We start from the raw sequence: 22735 nt of genomic DNA on the forward strand, positions 1-22735 counted from the left end.
TGAGTAGCAGATGGATATGGTCTGAGGGATCTTTTTTGAGTGACTACTTTGGTTTCTGTGTTGAGAATAGACTCTATGGTGACAAGGTTTGAAGCAGGAAAATAGTGATGGAAGGCTGCTGAATTGATGCAATCTTCGTTGCTCCTCTATTCTAGATCAGTACGTTCAAGTCCCTATTGAATGTAGTCACTTGGATGTAACACAGATACCTCAAGTTTATCACATCCAAAACTAAATCCATCTTTTCTTCCTAGTTTCTGGTTTCAAAGCTGTTCCTTCTTTCTCTAACCTCTGCCTTGGCAAAAGAACAGCTACGCAAAATAGGAGCCACCTTTGCCTTATTTTTTTTTTTAAAGACTTCATTTTTTTTAAGAGCAGTTTAAGGTTCACAGCAAAATTGAGAGGAAAGTACAGACATTTCCAGTATGTCTTCCACCCCCATCCATGTATAGCCTCCTCCATGATCAACATTACCCCCCAGACTGGTACATGAGTCATAAGTGATGAACCTGCATTGATATATCGTAATCACTCAGTGTTCATAGTTTACAGTCCACTCTTGGTGTTGCTCATCCTATGGATTTGGACAAATCCATAATGACATGTTTCCCTTATTTTAGTGTCACACAGAGTATTTTTACTACCCTAAAAATCCTCTGTGCTCCACCTGTTCATCCCTCCTCCCAACAACTCCTGCTATTTTTTTACTGTCTTCATAGTTTTTGTCTTTTCCAAAATGTCATATAGTTGAAGTCATACAGTACGTAGCCTCTTCAGATTGGCTTCTTTCACTTAGTAATATGAATTTAAATTTCATTCATGTCTTTTCACATGGCTTGATAGCTAATTTTTTTAATATTCATGGCTTAATAGCTAATTTTTTTTTAAGTTTCCACTGTCTAGATGTACCACAGTTTATCCATTCACCTACTGAAAGATCTTTTGGTTGCTTCCAGGTTTTGGCAGTAATTATTAAAACTTCTATAAACATCGTGTTTTTGTGTGGACATAGGTTTTCAACTCCTTTGTGTAAATAATGAGTGTGATTGCTGGATAATATGGTAAGAGTATGTTTAATTTTGTAAGAAACCTCCAAACTGTCTTCCAAAGTGGCTGGATTATTTTGGATTCCCACCAGCAATAAATGAAAGTTCTTTAACATCCTCCCCAGCATTTGGTGTTTCAGTGTTCTGGATTTTGGCCATTCTAACTGATGTTTAGTGGTATGACGTATCATTGTTGTTTTAGTTTGCATTTCCTTAATGGCATATGAATTGGAGCATTTTCCATATGCTTATTTGCCATCTGTGTATCTCCTTTGGTAAGGTGTCTGTTAAGGTCTTTGGCCCATTTGGGTTCTTTTTTTTTATTGTTGATTTTTAAAAGTTCTTTGTATATTTTGGATAACAGTCCTTCATTAGATGTCTTTTGCAAATATTTTCTCCCTGTCTGTGGCTTGTCTTCTCATTCCCTTGATATTGTCCTTCTCAGAGCAAGTTATTAATTTTAATGCAGTTCAACTTACAAATTATTTCTTTCATGGGTCATGCCTTTGATGTTGTATCTAAAAAGTCATCATATCCAAGGTCATAAGGTTTTCTCCTATGTTATCTTCTAGGAGTTTTACAGTTTTGCATTTTACATGTAGATCTGTGATCTATTTTGAGTTAATTTTTGTGGAGGATGTAAGATCTGTGTCCACATTCATTTTTTTTGCTTATGGATGTCCAGTTGTTCCAGCACCATTTATTGAAAAGACTGTCTTTGCCTCATTGTTTTGCCTTTGCTCCTTTGTCAAAGATCAGTTGACTCTACTTAAGTGAGTCTATTTCTGTGCTCTCTTTTCTGTTCCATTGATTTGTCTATTCTTACTCCACACTGTCTTGATTGCTATATATAGTAAGTCTTGATGTTAGGTAGTGTCAATCTTCCGACTTAGTTTTTCTTCAGTGTTGTGTTAGCTGTTCCAGGTCTTTTGCCTGTTCATATGAACTTTAGTATGTGTTTGTTAATATCCCAAAAAAATAACTTGCTGGGATTTTGGTTGAGATTGCATTGAATCTATAGATAAAGTTGGGAAGAACTGACATTTTGGCAGTATTGAGTCTTCACACCTTTGACTCTTTATGCATTCCTTACCCTATAGTCAAATCAAAGACAAAACCCTTTATTTTTTTATAGGACACATCAGTCCTTTTAATTTTGTCCACTGATTTCCACTGATTAATTTCTTCATCTCATCTTCTTGCTCCCCCTTAAAACTCAATATTAAAATTCTAGCAGTTCCTTGAGAGAAATGTAGACTAAGACTCTGAGTCCTTTCTGACTTTGTGAGGACACTGCTTAGTTCATTTCCTGGCCTAGCCTGGGTTGCCTCTTCCGTTTATTTAAGTAACTGATATAAAGGTAGTATGTGGTACTGTGGTCCAGATAGTTTTAATGGAGCCAGTGTCCGGATTCTCAACTTCTGTATGAATTTCTCTTTATTAATATTGATCTGCCTGAGAGAAATGCTTTATTCACAACATTGTTTCTCTTACTTTACAAAAGAAGACACACCCTTATCCATCCAAAATCATACTATAGTGCATTGTCCTGGAATCATAGAAAAATTAGCAATTAAACAATTTTAATGTCTTATATTTTTGTTGTGGAGAAGTATGATAGAGTGAAAAATGAAAGGCTTTTAATTACAAAATACATCACGTAAGAATTCTCTGAGGAAATAAAATAGAAATAAAGGTCAAGAAAATAAAATAGTAATGTAAAATTTTCAGCTGTTGAAAGAAGAGTCTATTCATGTATTTTTAAAATGGATAATAGTTTTATTACCATGGATTTAGGTTCTATTGAGTATTCTTAAAATAGTTGATAGAAATTTTATTTTAAAATGTCAATATTTCCAATTAGGTGGAAATTAAATTCTTTTCAAGTACATATTTTACCACAGGTGAAAAATTGTAGATGTTAACTTGGTAATGTGTGAATGGTTATGTATTTTTTCAAAATTCTTTTAAGGGTCTGTGAATAAAACTAGTTGAAGACTACTAGCCTACTATATAAAACCCAAGTTTTTATTTATTTTTATTTATTTTATTTTTTTTTTTAAGATTTATTTATTACTTATTTATTTATTTTATTTTTGGCTGCCTCGGATCTGAGTTGCGGCACATGGGATCTTCGTTGGGGCATGCGGGATCTTTCATTGCGGCGTGCGGACTCTTTGTGGTTAGCCAGCTTCTCTCTAGTTCTGGCGTGCGGGTTTTTCTCTTCTCTAGTTGTGGCGCACAGGCTCCAGGGTGCGTGGGCTCTGTAGTTTGTGGCACACGGGCTTAGTTGCCCCGCGGCATGTGGGACCTTAGTTCCCTGAACCAGGGATTGAACCTGTGTCCCCTGCATTGTAAGGCAGATTCTTTACCACTGGACCACCAGGGAAGTCCCTAAAACCCAAGTTTTAAACCTGGTATATAAAACCCTTCATCACCTTTCTCCTTCTAGACCTTTTTCTTTTTTTTTAAAATTTAAACATTTCCTGCTTCACATTATGTGCTCCAGCAAGAAAAAACTTGGAAGTTCCATTCCATAGCATCCTTTTTCCTGCCTGTCTGTCTTTATTGTATTATTCTGTCTCATCTTTGCCTCACTTCTGCCTAATCATTTTTAAAAAAGTTTTTATTCGTATAGTTGATTTACAGTGTTGTGTTAGTTTCAGGTGTACAGCAAAGTGAATTTGTTATACATATATCCACTCTTTTTCAGATTCTTTTCCCATGTAGGTCATTACAGAGTACTGAGTAGAACTCCCTGTGCTCTACAGTATGTCCTTATTAGTTATCTATTTTATATATAGTAGTGTGTCCCAATCTCCCAATTTATCCCTCCCCCTCTTTCCTCCCTGGTAACCATAAGTTTGTTTTCTACATCTGTGACTCCATTTCTGTTTTGTAAATAAGTTCATTTGTACCCCTTTTTTAGATTCCACATATAAGCAATATCATATATTTGTCTTTCTCTGTCTGACTTACTTCACTCAGTATGACAATCTCTAGGTCCATCCATGTTGCTGCAAATGACATTATTTTGTTCTTTTTTATGGCTGAGTAATATTCCATTGTATATATGTACCACATCTTCTTTATCCACTCATCTGTCGATGGATACGTAGGTTGCTTCAGTGTCTTGGCTATTGTAAAAGTGCTGCAGTGACCATTGGGGAGCATGTATCTTTTCGAATTATGGTTCTCTCAAGTATATGCCCAGGAGTAGGATTGCTGGATCATATGGTAGCTCTATTTTTAGTTTTTTAAGGACCCTCCTTACTGTTCTCCATAGTGGCTGTACAAATTTACATTCCCACCAGACGTGTAGGAGGGTTTCCTTTTCTCCGCACCCTCTGCAGCATTTGTTTGTAGATTTTTTGATGATGGCCATTCTGACCGGTGTGAGGTGATACCTCATTGTAGTTTTAATTTGCATTTCTCTAATAATTAGTGATGTTGAGCATCTTTTCATGTGGTTTTGGCCATTGGTATGTCTTCTTTGGGGAAATGTCTATTTAGATCTTCTGCCCATTTTTTGATTGGGTTGTTTGTTTTTTTGATATTGAGTTGCATGAGCTGCTTGTATATTTTGGAGATTAATCCCCTGTTGGTCGCTTCATTTGCAAATATTTTCTCCCATTCTGAGGGTTGTCTTTTTGTTTTGCTTATGGTTTCCTTTGCTGTGCAAAAGCTTTTAGTTTCATCAGGTCCCATTTATTTTTTTTTGTTTTTATTTTCATTACTCTAGGAGGCGGATCCAAAAAGATCTTGCTGTGGTTTATGTCAAAGAGTGTTCTGCCTACGTTTTCCTCTAAGAGTTTTATAGTATACAGCCTTACATTTAGGTCTTTAATCCATTTTGAGTTTATTTTTGTGTATGGTGTTAGGGAATGTTCTAATTTCATTCTTTTACATGTAGCTGTCCACTTTTCCCAGCACCACTTATTGAAGAGGCTGTCTTTTCTCCATTGTATATTCTTGCCTCCTTTGTCATAGACTAGGTGACCATAGGTGCACGGGTTTATCTCTAGACTTCCTATCCTGTTCCATTGAGCTATATTTCTCTTTTTTGTGCCAGTACCATACTGTTTTGATTACTGTAGCTTTGTAGTATAGTCCAAAGTTGGGGAACCTGATTCCTCCAGCTCTGTTTTTCTTTCTCAAGATTGCTTTGGCTACTCGGGGTCTTTTGTGTTTCCATGCAAGTTGTAAAATTTTTTGTTCTAATTCTGTGAAAAATCCCCTTGGTAATTTGGTAGGGATTGTATTGAATCTGTAGATTGCTTTGGGTAGTATGGTCATTTTCACAATATTGATTCTTCCGATCCAAAAACATCATATATCTTTCCATCTGTTTGTGTCATCTTTGATTTCTTTAAGATGCAGAAGTCTTGATTGAGGAATCAAGACTTCCCCCACTTCAAACTGTCTCAGGAGCTAGTGTTCCATGCACCCTTGCTGCCCTCCTAGTCTGCATCACTGTACTAACACGTTGTTTTGTCATTAGCCTTTTTTTTTTTTTTCCTTTCTTGAGAGTAGGAACTGTGTTTCCTCTTGGGCTCCTCAGCACCTCACTATATACCTCTCCTGGTATTAAGTTAATTTATTGGGAAAATGTTGATAATTGAACTAAGAAAAGTAGATTTCAACTGTTAGAAAGTTAATTCTTGTGCATAACTTTTTAGGGGAGTCAGTTAAGCTGTTGAAGGCTCTTTCTGTTTTATGCTGGTTATTTCTCTAGGTGTAATATTTGCCCTTACTGATAAGGTTTTTGGTAAGATTTCATATGAAAATCAGAGTTTGAACCTAAAAATGAGTTTAGGAACCATTCTTGTAGAAGGGGAACAGAATTGTGAGCAATAAGGCAAGAACGTCTAATTTTGGCCCTGCCACAAACTTGCCATGTGATTGTGGGTAAATTAACTGGCCTGGAGGTCAGTTTTATCATCTATTAAATGAGTAAGTGACCAGATTATTTCTTAAGTTTCCTTTACTCTTGATTTAATAAAGAGAGGAAATTTCAATTAAGTAAACATGATTTTTCTTGTCAAGAAGAATAAAAAATATGGACTTGATTTATTTTCTAATCATTCATACCATGGACATTATATGTGCTATATGTAGATAATGCTGACCTTGTTTATATTACCTACAAATTATATAGTCATGGCTTAGATTTTATCCTTAATTGTTTTTTTAAATAATATCTTTTTAAAAATTTTATTTTATTTTTGGCTGTGTTGGGTCTTTGTTGCTGTGCACGGGCTTTCTCTAGTTGCAGTGAGTGGGGGTTACTCTTCATTGTGGTGCAGCGAGCGGAGGCTACTCTTCATTGTGGTGCACAGGCTTCTCATTGCGGTGGCTTCTCTTGTTGCGGAGCATGGGCTCTAGGCGCGCGGGCTTCAGTAGTTGTGGCACACGGGCTCAGTAGTTATGGCTCGTGGGCTCTAGAGCACAGGCTCAGTAGTTGTGGTACACAGGCTTTGTTACTCCGCAGCATGTGGGATATTCCCAGACCAGGGATCGAACCCATGTCCTCTGAATTGGCAGGTGGATTCTCAACCACTGCGCCACCAGGGAAGTCCCCTTAATTAAAAAAAAAAAAAAAAAAAAAATTCAATTGTGATGATTGAAAATCTAGAAGTATTTCATATAACATGTTGATTCATATAATTTCCAGATTATATTTTAGCTTCTTTCACCAAATATTTAATTTGATCAGATTAATATTATACTTTCCTGTGCACTTCTATCATTCTGGAAATGAATTTATTTATGTTGACACATTTCTTTGTGGCCAGTTACTCAGTCACTGCAGCCTTATTCAATGAGAAGCAATATTAAAAACAATTGCAAAAATGATTTCCTGCATCTTTTGGTTATTCATAGTAAGTAGTAGTTCAGTTTTATAAAGCTTGATTGAATGGCATTTAGGTATGACTTTTATAAAGGATTTGAAATAATGTTGTTTGGCCAAAACAAAGGCAGTATTTCCTTTCTTGTCTTTCACTCCACCCAGCCCCCCTTTTCTCCACCTGCTGGAGGAAAACTATTTCTTCAGACAAACCTCGTAATTGCCCTTCTGTGCCTGATTTGGGCCTCAGGAAAGGCCCATAGCATCTGTAAAACTGGCAGCAAAATGGTATTTCCAGGCAGGCAGAGGGTTGCTGGGTAGTGAGCCAATCCACAGCTTTGTCTGAGCAGCTGAGAACTTTGCTGGAGTACTACCACGGTGTTCAGTAACACAGACCTGTACCATGAGCAAGTAAAGCGCTGAGCACGTGTCAGGGTCAATATTTATAGACCACTACGTAGCTGCCTTGCAGGGAGAGAAAACGAGAGCGAGAAACGTACAGCCAGAGGGCAAGGAAAGAAAGACTTCAGTGGAGGGAACTTGAATTTCCAATTTTTTTCTTAAAAAATTCTTTTTAATTATCAGGTTCAAACTTCTGCTGAATCACAACCATTTGCCGCTGAGCTATGACAAGAGTGGAAACAAAAAGTTAAACGAGCAAGCCTGCTATACGTAAGAAGGTAAGTAATTAGCCAGTTCAGGCTTGCTTTTCCTGGTAAACTCCATCTCCCTGTTGGCTGCTCTACATCAGTAAGCAGAGGGCTGTGTGGCACGTTAAAGCTAATGTGGAGGGGCTGCCTGCTGGTTAAGAGTGTTCTTGGTGGCAGTGTAGTTTCGTATTCTGCTCTAAGAATGCTGTGTACAGTCATAATACAGTTAAATGATGTGGGTGGTGGGAATGGCTCTTGAACACTGATTTCATGTCATGTCCTGTCAGTGAATTTCTGTTTCTTCATTCTGTCAGACTTGAAGTCTTCTGATTGGTAAATTCGTGTTTACTTTTTATATTGCTATTAAAACATGAACATTAATGAGTTTATAGTGGAGGGTGTTCTAGAAGTGGAATAGGGGAAGAATTCAGATGAATGTGTGAAGATGTTGTAGACACTGTCAAAATGTGCAGGCTGTGAATGTGAGTAACATGGGGTCTTTTGAAAAGAAAGCCAATGTCCATTTGGCAGTGCATTAAAGTGAAATAATGACTCCTTTTGGGAATGGAGAGAAGCAGGAGTGATGAAAAGTAAGAACAGACTTCTTCATCCAAGGTGCAAAGGACTCAGCATTTAGAATTTCTCTGCTTGTCCAAGTGACTTGCTAGGTTGGTTCCTTGCAAAATGTGGTTCTCTAGTAAAGATATTAAATTAACATCTCTTCCTCCACATCAGTAGTTTTTTTCCTGTCATCACAGGTAGAACTTTGACACATGCTTCTCTGTGTGACCGTAGTGCCTTTGCATATTCATTTATCAGCATTGTTTTGCATATCCCAGATTGACATCAAAAGCAGTGGTGCTGAAGGGGACAGAAAGGAATTGTTTTCTATGTGTTTTCTGATTTAGAGCACCCATGAAATGTATATACTTACGTGTTTTATGTCTACTACACATGACTCGCAAAGTAATATGTTGCTTTACTATAGGTGTAACTAGATAAAACTTATCTACTGACAGAGTGAAAGTTTCCCTGTTGTTGGTGTTTTAATTGTGGAAGAGAAGCATTAGCATGGTATTTAAAATTTTTAGGTTAGGTTATAGATGGCAATTATAGTTCCAAAGGGTTTTTTGTATTACATATTTAAGTTAAAAACAAAAATAACATGAAAGCTGTTGTAGAGCTTAAACTGTAGGACAATAGAGATATAAGGAAAAGATAATACTCTGGCATAGGTTTTGTATTAGGGTTAATATTCAGGAACCAGCTCATTCTAAAATGGGATAAACCATGTCCAAAACAGCAGGTGGAATAGGTCTAAATGTAAAGTAGAGATCTTAAAATGAGGCCAATAGGTGTAGAGTATCATTGTTGTTGAATCACATAAAATTTTAAATATAATCCAGAATGCTTCAAAATCAGTTTTATTAATTCAGATGTGCTTTAAGGCTAATCTGATGTCTAAATTTAAACTGTATTTTAACGTTCATTTAATGCTTGTTTTAGCCTCTGCATCAAGCATTTTCTTTTTACTTTTTCAGGTATTGCCTACCCTTTTATTAATGGGTTTGATTTAGATTTTTGTCAATAATATGTTTATTTTGAAAATGCAACCATGGTTGATCTAGAATGGGCATTACTCAAATTATTCTTTGCTACTGCCTTTGGGTAATATATCATGATCAATATTGTAATTTCAGTTCTTTATTTAATACCTTTTACACATTCACTTTATATGTTGCATAAATAACATGATATTCAATCAATGATAATTGATTTCTTATGCCTTTTAAAATTTGTTCCGGTATTTTGTTTCTGAAGTACCCTGTGGAAACTTTTGTCAGAGAACAACCTAATAAAATTACTACAATAAAAATGAACTAAAGAAAGTCTTCCCTTTAATCAAGAGAGGAAATAGAAAATTGTGATATTGGTTGACATTGTCTAAAATGGGATGTAGTTTGGTTGAAGACTGGTTGAGCATTTTAAAACTTGAAACACCATCTCAGTATTATTTTTGAATTTAATGTCAATCCTGATATTGGTTATCACATTTGTAAATAACATTTCATATGTAGACATATAAAAATGGGTAGGGCATCTTTTGTGTCATGTTTTAACTATCTGTTGAAGTAAGATTAGTGAATTTAGCTCGAGATGTTAATATTAACCTCCTAATGGATCTCACTGCCCCTGCTCTCATTTGCTGTATGCACAGTCCCTATGCTGTACTCCCCTTAGAGGGATCAGTTTCCCACCCTGATGAACCCTTCACTTCCTGCTAACGCCCTCCCATCCCTGGCTCTCTATTGCTTGTAGGTAAAGGTCAGCTTTCTTGGCCCGGCGAGTCTGATGAGCTTCTTCTTCATCTAGCTGCTACTTTTGTCCTATATTCATCTTCTGCTCTTCCTTCTGGGCTGTTTTTCACATCTCGCTTTTCTCCACCCATGAGAATATTCCCCTTCCCTCTGTTTTATGCTCCAACATTATTGAATATCTTGTATTTCTCAAAACAATCCATACTGTTTTACTCCTTTCTGGAATTGTTTATGTTGCTTGCTCTATCTTGCAACACCCTCTTCCTGGCCTTTGGCTTTCAGCCTCAGTGAAGGTATCCCTTCCCAGATGCCCTGCCCGTCCACTGTCAGCCTCTGTGGTTCGGTCTCCTGTACAGACAGACCATTGTCACAGCCCTTCTGCAAAGTCGACGATACAGAGTTTTTGTTTTCCCATATGAGTTTGTGAGTTAATTTGTAGCCATGTTTTAAAATTAATTCTTTTATGTTTCTCCAAGACCTAGCATAAAGCAGACATTCAAGAACTTGAACTAAAGAAAAAACTTATCACATTTATTTTAAACCCACTTTTCTTTATAGACTTTTTATTTTAATATAATTTAAAACTTTGATTAATTGGATTGAAGGAGAAGTCCCTTAAGTAGTTGGTAAAGTCTTTTGAAGCAGTAACAATACGTAAAAAATTCATTTCTCTTTCTATCAACAATTATAGTTATATGTGTTCATCCATGCAAGGAGATATTTATTGAACTCATAAACCATTTGAATGACAGAAGTTCAAAATTATATTTTGAACTTATACGTACAATATATATATACGTACAAATTCAGGATATATAACCTCCAGATGTTGTTTAGTTAATTTCATGAAATCTGTCAACAAAATCACCTAGTCGCTGCACCCACATGGACTGCTGTGATAAATTAAATGATGCTCTAGCAAGTTGAAGACAGTGTTACACCTTCCAAAAGGCCCAGAGTGAATTTCAGGAGAGAATGGGTCCATCCTCATGTATCCTAAAGAATTACAGAGTGGAATGACTCTCTATGTTACGACTAAAGTTACACCTTCTACTTTTATTTCCTATTGTAGAGAAAGTTAGGAATTAAAGGAAATAATAGAAAACCATGGCTTAAAAAATTCTCAAACCTGAAAGGTGATACTTCATTTTAGTCAGAAGAAGAATTTTCTCCTCAAAATAGAAATGTTGAAAGAAAAGAATGTCAATGTTTTAAAAAGTACTTGAGAAATAACAGCTGTTTCTTTTAGTTCTGATACTCGATAAAATTTTATTTTGTCTTTAATGGTGTTTTATTTCCCCACCATACATAATAATACAAATTATTTCATATACAAAGTAAGTATACAAGAATCAAAGGTAAAGCTTTATGCACAATTTAGAGTAATTCACAACTTTTCTTATTTTGATTATTTTTACTTCTCAGTGTGCTCTGCCAGTGGTTTCCGCTGCGGTTGAAGCCTTATAAACCTCTCCCAGCTATTGAATATGACTCTTCTGTTTGTTTAACCTTGAATTGTATCTGTCTTAGGAATGAAAACAAGATTGGTATTTTCATAGGGAAATTTTGTAGCTTTTTAATTTGCTTGGAATGGACCATAATTCAATCTGTAATTTTTCTTCAGATTTATTTTGCCCACATAAGTATTTCTAGTTAAATAGGTATGGATAAGGTGCCTTACCAAATTTTATGTATCTTGCTGGCTTTTCAAGTAATACAAACGTTATAAAACTGGAAGGGCAGGGGTTTCTATGGTCATGGACTTAGAAATGTACCTTGTTCCCATAAGCCGGTGATGAGAAAAACCTGAGTTTGCCTCAATATTAAAAGATTACAAATGTAGAAAACAAACTTATGGTTACCAGTGGGTAAGGGGGAGGAATAAATTGGGAGATTGGGATTGACGTATACAGACTACTATATATAAAATAGATAACTAATAAGGACTTACTGTATAGCACAGGGAACTCTACTCAATACTCTGTAATGGCCTATATGGGAAGAGAATCTAAAAGAGAGTGGATATATGTATAACTGATTCACTTTGCTGTACACCTGAAACTAACACAACATTGTAAATCAATTATACTCTAATAAAATTTTTTAAAAAAGATTATAGCAAAACCAAACAAAGGCAAAAAGAACACCACTACCACCAGCAACCAGAAGAGTTCAGAGAACTTTGGTTGGAGTGAGGCATAAATAATTTTGCCAGAACAATCAAGTATTTTATTATTAGCCACTTAGCTGGCCAATCAGTGTTTTTCTGTAGCTATGGATGGCATAGAATTCGTAGAACATGAAAGGAGAAGAATGAATTAATCATGGAAGTGGAACCTTCAAACTCTTCTACTTCAACTGTTTTATTTTATAGATATGGGCAAATATAGTACAAAGTGTTAACGTAACTTGCCAAACATCAGCTTTTAAAGTAGCTACTTAGGATTTTTTTTTTTTTTAAATAGCATTCTTTATTTTTTATTTTTTATTTTTTTTTAAAATATTGGTACATTTATTTATTTATTTTGAAAGGGAACGTTATTTATTTATTTATTTTTGGCTGTGTTGGGTCTTCGTTTCTGTGCGAGGGCTCTCTCCAGCTGCGGCAAGCGGGGACCACTCTTCATCGCAGTGCGCGGGCCTCTCACTATCGCGGCCTCTCTTGTTGCGGCGCACGGGCTCCAGACGCGCAGGCTCAGTAATTGTGGCTCACGGGCCCCGTTGCTCCGCGGCATGTGGGATCCTCCCAGACCAGGGCTCGAACCCGTGTCCCCTGCATTGGCAGGCAGATTCTCAACCACTGCGCCACCAGGGAAGCCCCCTAAAGTAGCTACTTAGGATTTTGATTAAAAAAAATACATATTTGTAAGGCCAGTATTTTATCACTGTGGCTTTTCCCATCTGTTTGTAATTGCTCTTTTTATTCTGTGTATTGCATGTAAAGCTTAATTGTTGTATCTCTGTGTTTTGTATTGTATTAGACTCCTTTGCATTATTTCATAACTCCTGAAAGTTAAAGCCAGTAATTATTGCTTCCAACTGAGATGGAGGACTTTTCCACTCATAATCATAGTTAAAAATATATATATTTATATTTTAATTACAGATATCCTTTCGGGCTTTCCTGATTTCTCCCACTCTCTTGGGTAGTACGGTTAGATTTGTGCTCTCATAAACATTCTCCTTTTCAATAGAACATGGCAGATAGTCCTAAAGCAAAAGACAGAAGCAAATTTAATACTTTGATTCTATCTAAGAGCTTCTCATAGGGAATATATAGTTATATATTGTTCTACAGCTTTGTTTTAAGATGACTCTTCTTTCTGCAGCTGGAAAATTTTTGATTACAACAAAACTCAGAGAACCAAATGTGTTTTTCTAGATTATTTTTACTTTCATCTAAGAGTCTTTTAAAAATATAAATAATTAAAGGGGCAGAGAGGAGCAAAACAAACTTGTTTTGTACATGTCATCTTCTTGTAAGACTTTGCTTCTCTCTTCCTGTCCCCACCACTCCCAAAGAAACTGGAGCTCTTTGGTTCCTTCCATTCTCATTGATATTAAGGTCTCTGGGAATAATTGCTTGTATATTTAAAGATGAAAGAGTTCTTGAGCAGATAGCTGAAGGTTGTTCTCAGACTCAGCCTACGATTTCTATACCTTCCTCTCTCCTCCTCACTCACAACAAAACCAAAGTGATTGCCTCTACCCACCTCTCCAGTCAATGAAACATGTCTGAATATTCCTTAGTAAATATTTTCCATTGGATTGATACTTTTCATTTCAAATATGTATTATCTGTCTTCTCAAACTCTTGCCTGCTAAGAGATTTATAATTGTAAAATCTTTGCTAACATGATAGTGGAAAGTGATATTTTATTTATGTTTATAATTACTAGTTAACATGAATCTGAGGGGATTATTGGTTATTATTATTTTAATTTTTATGATTTATCTATATATGCTTACTCTTTTTTCAGAGGCTGTATGTCTCATTGGTTTAAAGAGTATTTTTTTTTTTAATCAAAGAATCTTGATCCTTTAAAGTCCTGTTGGTTGTAACTCTTTTCATAAGCTTTTGATTACTTTAAAATTTTGTTTTATGTGGTTTGAAATACAAATGTGTTTGAAATATCTTTATTAAAGCTAAACAATATTTTCTTCATCTCCTTTGAAACTTAGAATGCTCTTTACAATTCGGAAATTAAAAACATTTTCTACATTTTTATGGTTTACTTAACTGTTAATTCTGTGATTCACAAGGAATTTATTAACTAATTACTTCAGTACTTTTATTGAATCATTAGTCCCCTTTCCCACTTTTTTCTGAAGTCAACTTTAACTTGTCCTTCAGTGGTACAAATTTAAATCTTTGTGTTACCTCTCAATTTGTATTCCATTTAAACTTTATCTCTAAGGAATAAAAGTTCATGTTTCATATTAAATAAGATTTAAGCACTGGAACATGTTAGGGTGTTGTGGGACTTGTCATGTTCCTTGAAATTACTGTAGACAGGAGGCTGCATTTATTACTTATGTTAAAGCAGACATAATAAGAATATGAATCTGTATGAGTGAGAATTTATGCATTAATAATTGTCACCATTTATCAAGGGTTTCTTGATAATATATCTGGCATTCTACCATGAGCTGTAACTCTATGATTTCATTAAATCCTTGTAACAGACCGTTGAGTGACCTCTTCTGATTTTTTTTTCAGGATAAACTGAGACCCCAAGATGTAAAGTAGTTTGATCAGCCTCACATAGCTAATAAATGATAGGGTCATGATGTAAACTCAGATCTGACCAAAGTCCATCTTTTAAGGAATTATTGCCAAATAGAGAATTTATGCTTTTGCCATGAATGTTAAGAGATGCAGGTCTATAGGGGTCAGATGGCAGGAACCTTCCTAACTTGGGTCCATCTATGAAGAAATGAACTCAGGAACAATGACTTTCAAAGTACAGAGGCAAGTCAATGAAATCAGTGATGTGAAGAGCCTTCTATTTTTTTTTGGATTAGTGCTGAAGATACAAGAATCTCAAGATGGACAGAAATAACCCTATACTTTAAATCAGTTTAAAATCAGCTAAATTTTTTTTTAACTTCTTCAGATTTTAGTACCTCTGTTGATTTTATAATTTTCTTTCATTCCAAGCCAACTTACTCAGTTCTCCCTCATAGGCTTAACGCACAGCACCATTCCCTCCCTCACATACCTGCTTATGAGCTTAGCAAGGAAACTGGCACAGAGCTCCCAGGCCAGCAGGCAGTGACTGTTCTATCTGGGTCTCTGGTTTTGTTACTACAGGTTTCATTCAGGGAAGACGTGAGTCTCCCTAACTGGCAGCCTTTGCTATCATCTCTATTTTAAGCTGCTCGGTTAAGGGACTCACAGTTGTTGTATTTACAGCAGGAAAGGAAATTCTAGATGTTTTAGTATCATTAGAACTCAGTCCTTACGCACTAATTGGTTACCTGGAATGGTGCAAAAGGATAGCTTTATCTGCTGTGAATGGACTTGACTCATAAATGTAGTTTGCGTTTGTTTATGTCGGAGGCGGGAATTCCTATATAAAAGTTTATACAGGGACATTTGCCATCTTAGTTGTTTGTTATACATTAAGCTATCGTGAAGGAATTTGTTTTCCTCTTTAACTCAAGGCAAACAATTTTGCTTAAAGATAATATAAGATTTTTTTTCTCCTTGGGTCACTCTGCCCTTTGTTGATACATTGGTGTGTCTGTGCCAAGATTTACAGTACAGTTTATTGGAGTTTTGTTTATAGCCCTGCCTTGAACAGTTGAAAATAAATTATACCTTTTAGTTAATAAGCAGGTTATTCTTATATTATTACTTGGAAAAGTATGCATTAGTCAATATCTGTAATAATTAACAGTCTTAAAGATTCTAAGTAGTTATTCATATTATTCCTCCTTTTTCATTCATCTTTTTAATTTTTTTAAATTTTTATTTATTTATTTGGTTGCACTGGGTCTTAGTTGCAGCAGGCAGGCTCCTTAGTTGTGGCACGTGGGCTCCTTAGTTGCGGCATGTGGCCCCTTAATTGCAGCACGTGGGCTCCTTTGTTGTGGCAGGTGGGTTCCTTAGTTGTGGCTTGTGGGCTCCTTAGTTGTGACATGCACACTCTTAGCTGCGGCGTGCATGTGGGATCTAGTTCCCTGATTAGGGATCGAACCCCGGCCCCCAGCATTGGGAGCATGGAGTCTTAACCACTGCGCCACCAGGGAAGTCCCTCATTCATCTTTTTTAGTTTCCTGTTTTACTTAAAGATGATAAGAACTGCACAGTGTATAGTCAGAACATAATTCCATAAACGCTTTCACACATTAATTCTGCACTTAAATATTGGCTTTTTCTGTATGTAAAATTCACTTCATTGAGAGTCTCTCTCTTTTTCATTTCTCTCTATACCCCTTTTAACTTCAACAGCAGATTAATATATCATTATTCACAATAGTAGCTTAGCTTACTAACCTTGAAATTTATTTCTGTGTTTGTTATCAGAGGCTTGTTGGCAAATCAAACTTGACAATAATAGAGAAGGAAAGCATGGTGACCTAGGACACACTGTTCTACTGAAATAATTCACGCTTCTTTGTGTAAAGATTTTTGTTTATTTGTCTTAAATTAGCCAGCATACAATGTGTATAGTCTTTTGAGTTACTCATTAATACTCCACATGTAATGTTTTAAAATTATTATTGGTAGAAATAGATGATTATTTAGAATGATTTTTTTTTTCTTGTACTGTTGCAGTCTAAAGCAGATTGGTACAGCTTTCAAAGCACAAGTGTGAGCTTAAAATATGACTGTGAAGCCATGTGTTCTTAACTAGGGGAGCCGGTTTTTTGGTCAATTTGAAGATGTTTTTTTTTTTTTTCTTTTTAATTGAAGTATAGTTAATTTACAATGTTGTATTAGTTTCTGGTTTACAGCAAAGTGATTCAGTAATATATATCTCTATATTTTTTCAGATTCTTTTCCATTATAGTTTGTTACAAGATATTGAATATAATTCCCTGTGCTATACAGTAGGCCCTTGTTGTTTACCTATTTTATATATAGTAGTTTGTATCTGTTCATCCCAGACTCCTCATTTATCTCCCCATGCGTCCCCACAAACTTTCCCCTTTGGTAACCAGTTTGTTTTCCGTATCTATAAGTCTGTTTTGTATATAAGTTCATTTGTATCTTTTATTTTAAGATTCCACATATAATTAGTATCATATGATATTTATCTTTCTCTGTCTGCCTTACTTCACTTAGTATGATAATTTCTAGGTCCATCCATGTTGCTGCAAATGGCATTATTTCATTCTTTTTTATGGCTGAGTAATATTCCATTGTATATATCTACTACATTGTCTTTATCTATTCATCTGTTGATGGACATTTTGGTTGCTTCCGTGTCTTGGCTCTTGTAAATAGTGCTGCAATGAACAATTTGAGCCTGTTTTTATACTGCATGTTCCCTCTTGTAGAAAAGAAATGTGATATTTATGCTAACATGATTTCAATTTCTTAATAATTTAAACTTCATATGATTTGCCCAGAAGTTGAGAATCAATTTTTTAAATTTTGGTTAAATTAAAAAAAAATATTTTCTGTGATATACATATGTTTCTGTTTATTAACTGTATATTGTCAGTGGTGTTAATTGATGCTTTTAGAGACATAAGCATACTTCAGATCAAACACTGGTTTGCAGATACCGTAAGGCATGTGGAACACACAGGTAGCCGTTGTCCTCTGCACTTCTACCCCATACGTACTGTAGGAAGGCTCATTTCTACATGTTGAGCAGTTCAGCAAACAGGTTGACCTGGGATGACCTGGTGGCCAGTCCAGGATCACCCATCTAGCCAAGAGCCGTGCAGGCTCTCACTCCCCTCTCTCTTTCCCACCGTCTCTTCACTCCCATCCTGATTCCCCACTTGTTACTATCTTCCTTCCCCTGCTCCCAGTTATCCATCATACTAAATTGTTACTGATTTTAGCTTCAGCATTTTTCTTACCTTCCATCTTTCATCTATTCCCAATTATTTCAGAAAACATTTTTTTGTGCAATTTGAAGAAAACCTTTCCAGTTTTAATAGAAATATTAATGCCTGGAAGTAAGACAAACATGTATCATAAAATGTTAAAGTGTGTTTAGTATATTTCACAATTTCCCTAAAGTCATTTACTCTCTGGTTTTATAATTAATGATAACTTGGTCAACATTTTGCCATGAATATCTGTATTTATGACAATTTCATTTAACCCTTACTGTAATTCTGGGAGGTGGTTATTATTGTCCCTATATTTAAGATGAGGAAATAGAAATTCAAGGTTAAATAATCATGCCTATGATCACACAGCTTGGAAAGTAGGAGGCATAGGATTGGAACCGAGTTGTTTCTGACTCTAAAAGCTTTACAGTATAATATATGACTTTCTTTTAAAATAGGTAATTTCACTTTCCTATTCCTATACATGTCTAAAGGTTGAGAAATAGCACAGACGTGCAGATGGCTTCCCAGTGTAACAGAGTTCCAAACCAGAGGGCAGCAAGTCCATTTGCTACAAGGAAGACAAGGCTCTCTTGACATTTACCAACAGGAAAAGCAAATCTTATTTTTAGTATATTATTCTTGTTTCATCCAAAGGTTTTCTCACTTTTGTAGCTCTACCAAGGTTTCTTTATGCAAAGAGATAACAAAACAAATACTTAGGAAAGTATATTCTTCCAAATCAATCAGTGCTATGCTGCAAGATGTTTTTGAGGCAGGTTAAATCTTCATCTGTAAACTATACACTCTTGATTTCAGTTGGACTCTAATAGACTTTCTCATTAGTTTTAAATCACACTGCGATGGCATGGATTTTTAGATCACACCATTATACAAATAGATATTTTCAGATTATTTGGAGATGAGTTATGTTGCTTGTATAGATTAACTTTCTACCTTTGCCTTGCTCTACTTTTCAGGAACTTTATTAGAAATTATGTGGGGCAGGAAATAACATTCAAACAAATAAATTTATTTTTAGTCTAGTTAAGAAACCTGTTTTTTTTAATTTAAAGACTTGATATCAAAGAAATTAAAACTATAGATAAAACTGACCTTTAGGAATTACCTGTTGATTTTTTCCATGACTGTTCTAACCCTGTATTTGTAAGATATAATTTAAGGTTATAAATTATAACTTCTGTTTGCAAAGTGTTTTACATTTTAAAAGCATTTTCATACCCAGTGTTGCTTTTGACCTTTTGCTCCCCCAAATGCTTTGAAGCAAATTATATGCATCTTATGGATGGAAAAATTAACATGAAGTGAGGGTGGGGTGAAGATCCTAGACTGAAAAAAGCAAAGTGTTTTGACCTTACCAGAATAGTTATTGAACTTGATTAGCTTAATTGTAATATACAAAATGTAAAGAAATAAGTATGTAAATATATGTTAACCCACACCAGACTCTCGTAGAAATAATGAGTAGCAGGTTTATGTCATTTAAAAAAATTATGAGAGTGTTAATATTGAGAAAATTTTATAAATTTAATTTAGTTGTTTCTGAAATGGAGAAAGGAATTTAATTTTATTATAGTGGCAGAACAGCTGTATTGAGTTTGTGGAATTATGTGGGAGTCTAGTTTGAGAACCACTGAATTATCACATAAAATTCTTAGTCAGTATATACTGCAGTAGTAATATTTTCCTCAAGATTTTCATAAGCTGTGTTGGTACGTCAATAAAGAGTTTATAAGGAATACAGCCCTGTTTAAATAAACTACTGAATGTTGTCTTACACTGTATAGGGTAAAAGTGATGACAGTATGACTATGAAGAGTTATATAAACTATATAAAAAGTCATAAGAATTTGGAGTGAATTTACCAAATTGGTTTTCTTTTCTCAAAACTCTATTTGTTCTCACTTTCATCCTCTATAATGGTATACGGGGGCTTCAACTTTAGTGCATCCATCTATGCAGAAATCACCAGCCCATCTATCCTCTCTTCTTTTGAATCCCAGTGAGCCTGGAATCTAAGTTGCCACTGTAATCAGTGATTAGCTATTCATATGGAAAACTATAATTGATCCCTACTCACTTCATTTCATAAACAGAAACAAATTCTGTATGGAAGAAAGAATTAACTATGAAAAACAATACCACTTTAAAGTATTTAGAAAAGGATATATTTATTATTTTAGAGTAAGATAAGAATTTCTTTAAACATAAACAGAGCAAACCATAAAAAGACTAATAAATTCAACAGGCTTAAAATTTAAGAAGTATGTTCATCAAAGAGTAAGAAAGGTTGAAAACTGGTTTAGTGTGTAGAAGATTCTATAAATTAATAAAGTAAAATCAGCCAATATAAAAATGAACAGGAATTTCAAAAAGAGAAAATTCAGATAGTCAATGAACATGTGAAAGCTTGCTGAACCTCATTAATAGTTAGAGAAATGTAAGTTAAAACTAGAGTGATATGCTGTTTCATATCCATCATGTTGTTGAAAATATAAAAGTCTGAAATATACCAAATGTTAGTGTGGATGTGAAGCAACAGGAACTCTCATTCACTGGGAATGGGATGTAAAGTGGTACAACTGAATTGGTAGGTTGAAATTGAGCATAGGTATACTCTTGCTCGGCAGTTCCGCCCCTACGAGTATTTCCTGTGGAAATTTCTTGCTTGTGTGCCTTAGGAAACAGGTACAATATTATTTTTTATTGTAGTCTTGTATGTAATATAATATAGCAAAACACAAATAAAACAAATTTGGAAACAACCCAACAGAGAGTAGAATGGACAAGTTGGGGAATATTTGTTTACAGTGGATTTAACATAATAGTGAAAACGAGTGAATCTGGAGGACTCCCCAAAACGTAATGTTGAATGAAAAAACAAGTCACAAAGAATACATACAACATGATTCCAGTTGTACAAACTTTGATCAGAGGCGAAACTGAGTAATATATTTTTGTGGAATCATTATGTATGTGATCTAACTATATAAAGAAAATCAAGGAAAAAATTAAAACAACACTGAGGCTATTGAATGTTCTAGTAGGAGGGAAGGAGTTGGGTTCAGGGAGGAGCACAGAAAGCTTGGGTGATATGTAAGTGGGTGATCCTTAAAAATTTTATTTAAAAGTATCATTATTAACAGTTATGTATTATAATTGATATATTATTATAAACAATGGATTTATATTATAAGTAACATTGTAAGTATCATTAATATATTATTAAAATGTAATTATGTAAAGTGCACATATATGAAATATTTCATAGTACAGTAAAAACAATTGGAGGAAAGGATTTCTTCCTTTTTGTCTTCAAAAAACCTTTTAAGTTTCAAGTTAATTTTTATCTGGGTATGCTACTTGGCCTTTATTTTTATTATTGTTTTAAATTTTATTTTATTTATTTATTTTTTATACAGCAGGTTCTTATTAGTTATCTACTTTATACACATCAGTGTATACATGTCAATCCCAATCGCCCAATTCATCACACCACCCCCCCCAACCCCTGCTTTCCCCCCTTGGTGTCCATACGTTTGTTCTCTACATCTTTGTCTCTATTTCTGCCTTGCAAACCAGTTCATCTGTACCATTTTTCTAGATTCCACGTATTTGTGTTAATATACGATATTTGTTTTTCTCTTTCTGGCTTACTTCACTCTGTATGACAGTCTCTAGGTCCATCCACGTCTCTACAAATGACCCAATTTCGTTCCTTTTTATGGCTGAGTGATATTCCATTATATATATGTACCACATCTTCTTTATCCATTTGTCTGTACATGGGCATTTAGATTGCTTCCATGACCTGGCTATTGTAAATAGTGCTGCAGTGAACATTGGGGTGCGTGTGTCTTTTTGAATTACGGTTTTCTCTGGGTATATGCCCAGTAGTGGGATTGCTGGGTCATATGGTAATTCTATTTTTAGTGTTTTAAGGAACCTCCATACTGTTCTCCATAGTGGCTGTATCAACTTACATTCCCACCAACAGTGCAAGAGGGTTCCATTTTCTCCACACCCTCTCCAGCATTTGTTGTTTGTAGATTTTCTGATGATGCCCATTCTAACTGGTGTGAGGTGATACCTCATTGTAGTTTTCATTTGCATTTCTCTAATAATTAGTGATGTTGAGCAGCTTTTCATGTACCTCTTGGCCATCTGTATGTCTTCTTTGGAAAAATGTCTATTTAGGTCTTCTGCCCATTTTTGGATTGGGTTGTTTGTTTTTTTAATATTGAGCTGCATGAGCTGTTTATATATTTTGGAAATTAATCCTTTGTCCGTTGATTCATTTGCAAATATTTTCTCCCATTCTGAGGGTTGTCTTTTCATCTTGTTTATTGTTTCCTTTGCTGTGCAAAAGCTTTGAAGTTTCATTAGGTCCCATTTGTTTATTTTTGTTTTTATTTCCGTTACTCTAGAAGGTGGGTCAAAAAAGATCTCGTTGTGATTTATGTCAGAGTGTTCTGCCTATGTTTTCCTCTACGAGTTTTAGAGTGTCTGGTCTTACAGTTAGGTCATTAATCCATTTTGAGCTACTTGGCCTTTATCTAGGTGCATGCAAGTTTGAAATTTTTCATAGTTTATACTTAGTACAACTCTTTTGCCTGTTGGCTCTAATGTCCAGGAATTGTATCATTTGCACTGATTTCTCACTGTGTCATGATTTTCTACTGGTGGTATTGTTTTCCAGTGGTGCCTATGCCTCACTGGCTTTTGGTCCTTCATACATTCGTATTTCCTTAGCTCATTGACTCCCATGAGTTCAGCGGCAGGACTTTGAGCCCTCTCTTTTCAGGTTACTTTTTTCCTACAGTGTTTCTGGGG

The 22735-nt window shown here is 35.2% G+C and overlaps 1 protein-coding gene across 2 annotated transcripts in view; it reads left to right on the top strand.

Annotated features, from left to right (window-relative positions):
- BMPR1B (bone morphogenetic protein receptor type 1B) overlaps positions 1 to 22735 on the top strand; it is a 439992-nt gene that overhangs the window by 263903 nt on the left and 153354 nt on the right. For both annotated transcript variants that reach the window (XM_057547292.1, XM_057547293.1), the window contains exon 3: positions 7480 to 7574. The gene's annotated coding sequence lies outside the window, so the exon portion shown is untranslated. The remainder of the gene's footprint in view (positions 1 to 7479; positions 7575 to 22735) is intronic.

This window comes from Balaenoptera acutorostrata, chromosome 5 (assembly GCF_949987535.1).
Source record: "Balaenoptera acutorostrata chromosome 5, mBalAcu1.1, whole genome shotgun sequence".
NCBI lineage: Eukaryota > Metazoa > Chordata > Mammalia > Artiodactyla > Balaenopteridae > Balaenoptera > Balaenoptera acutorostrata.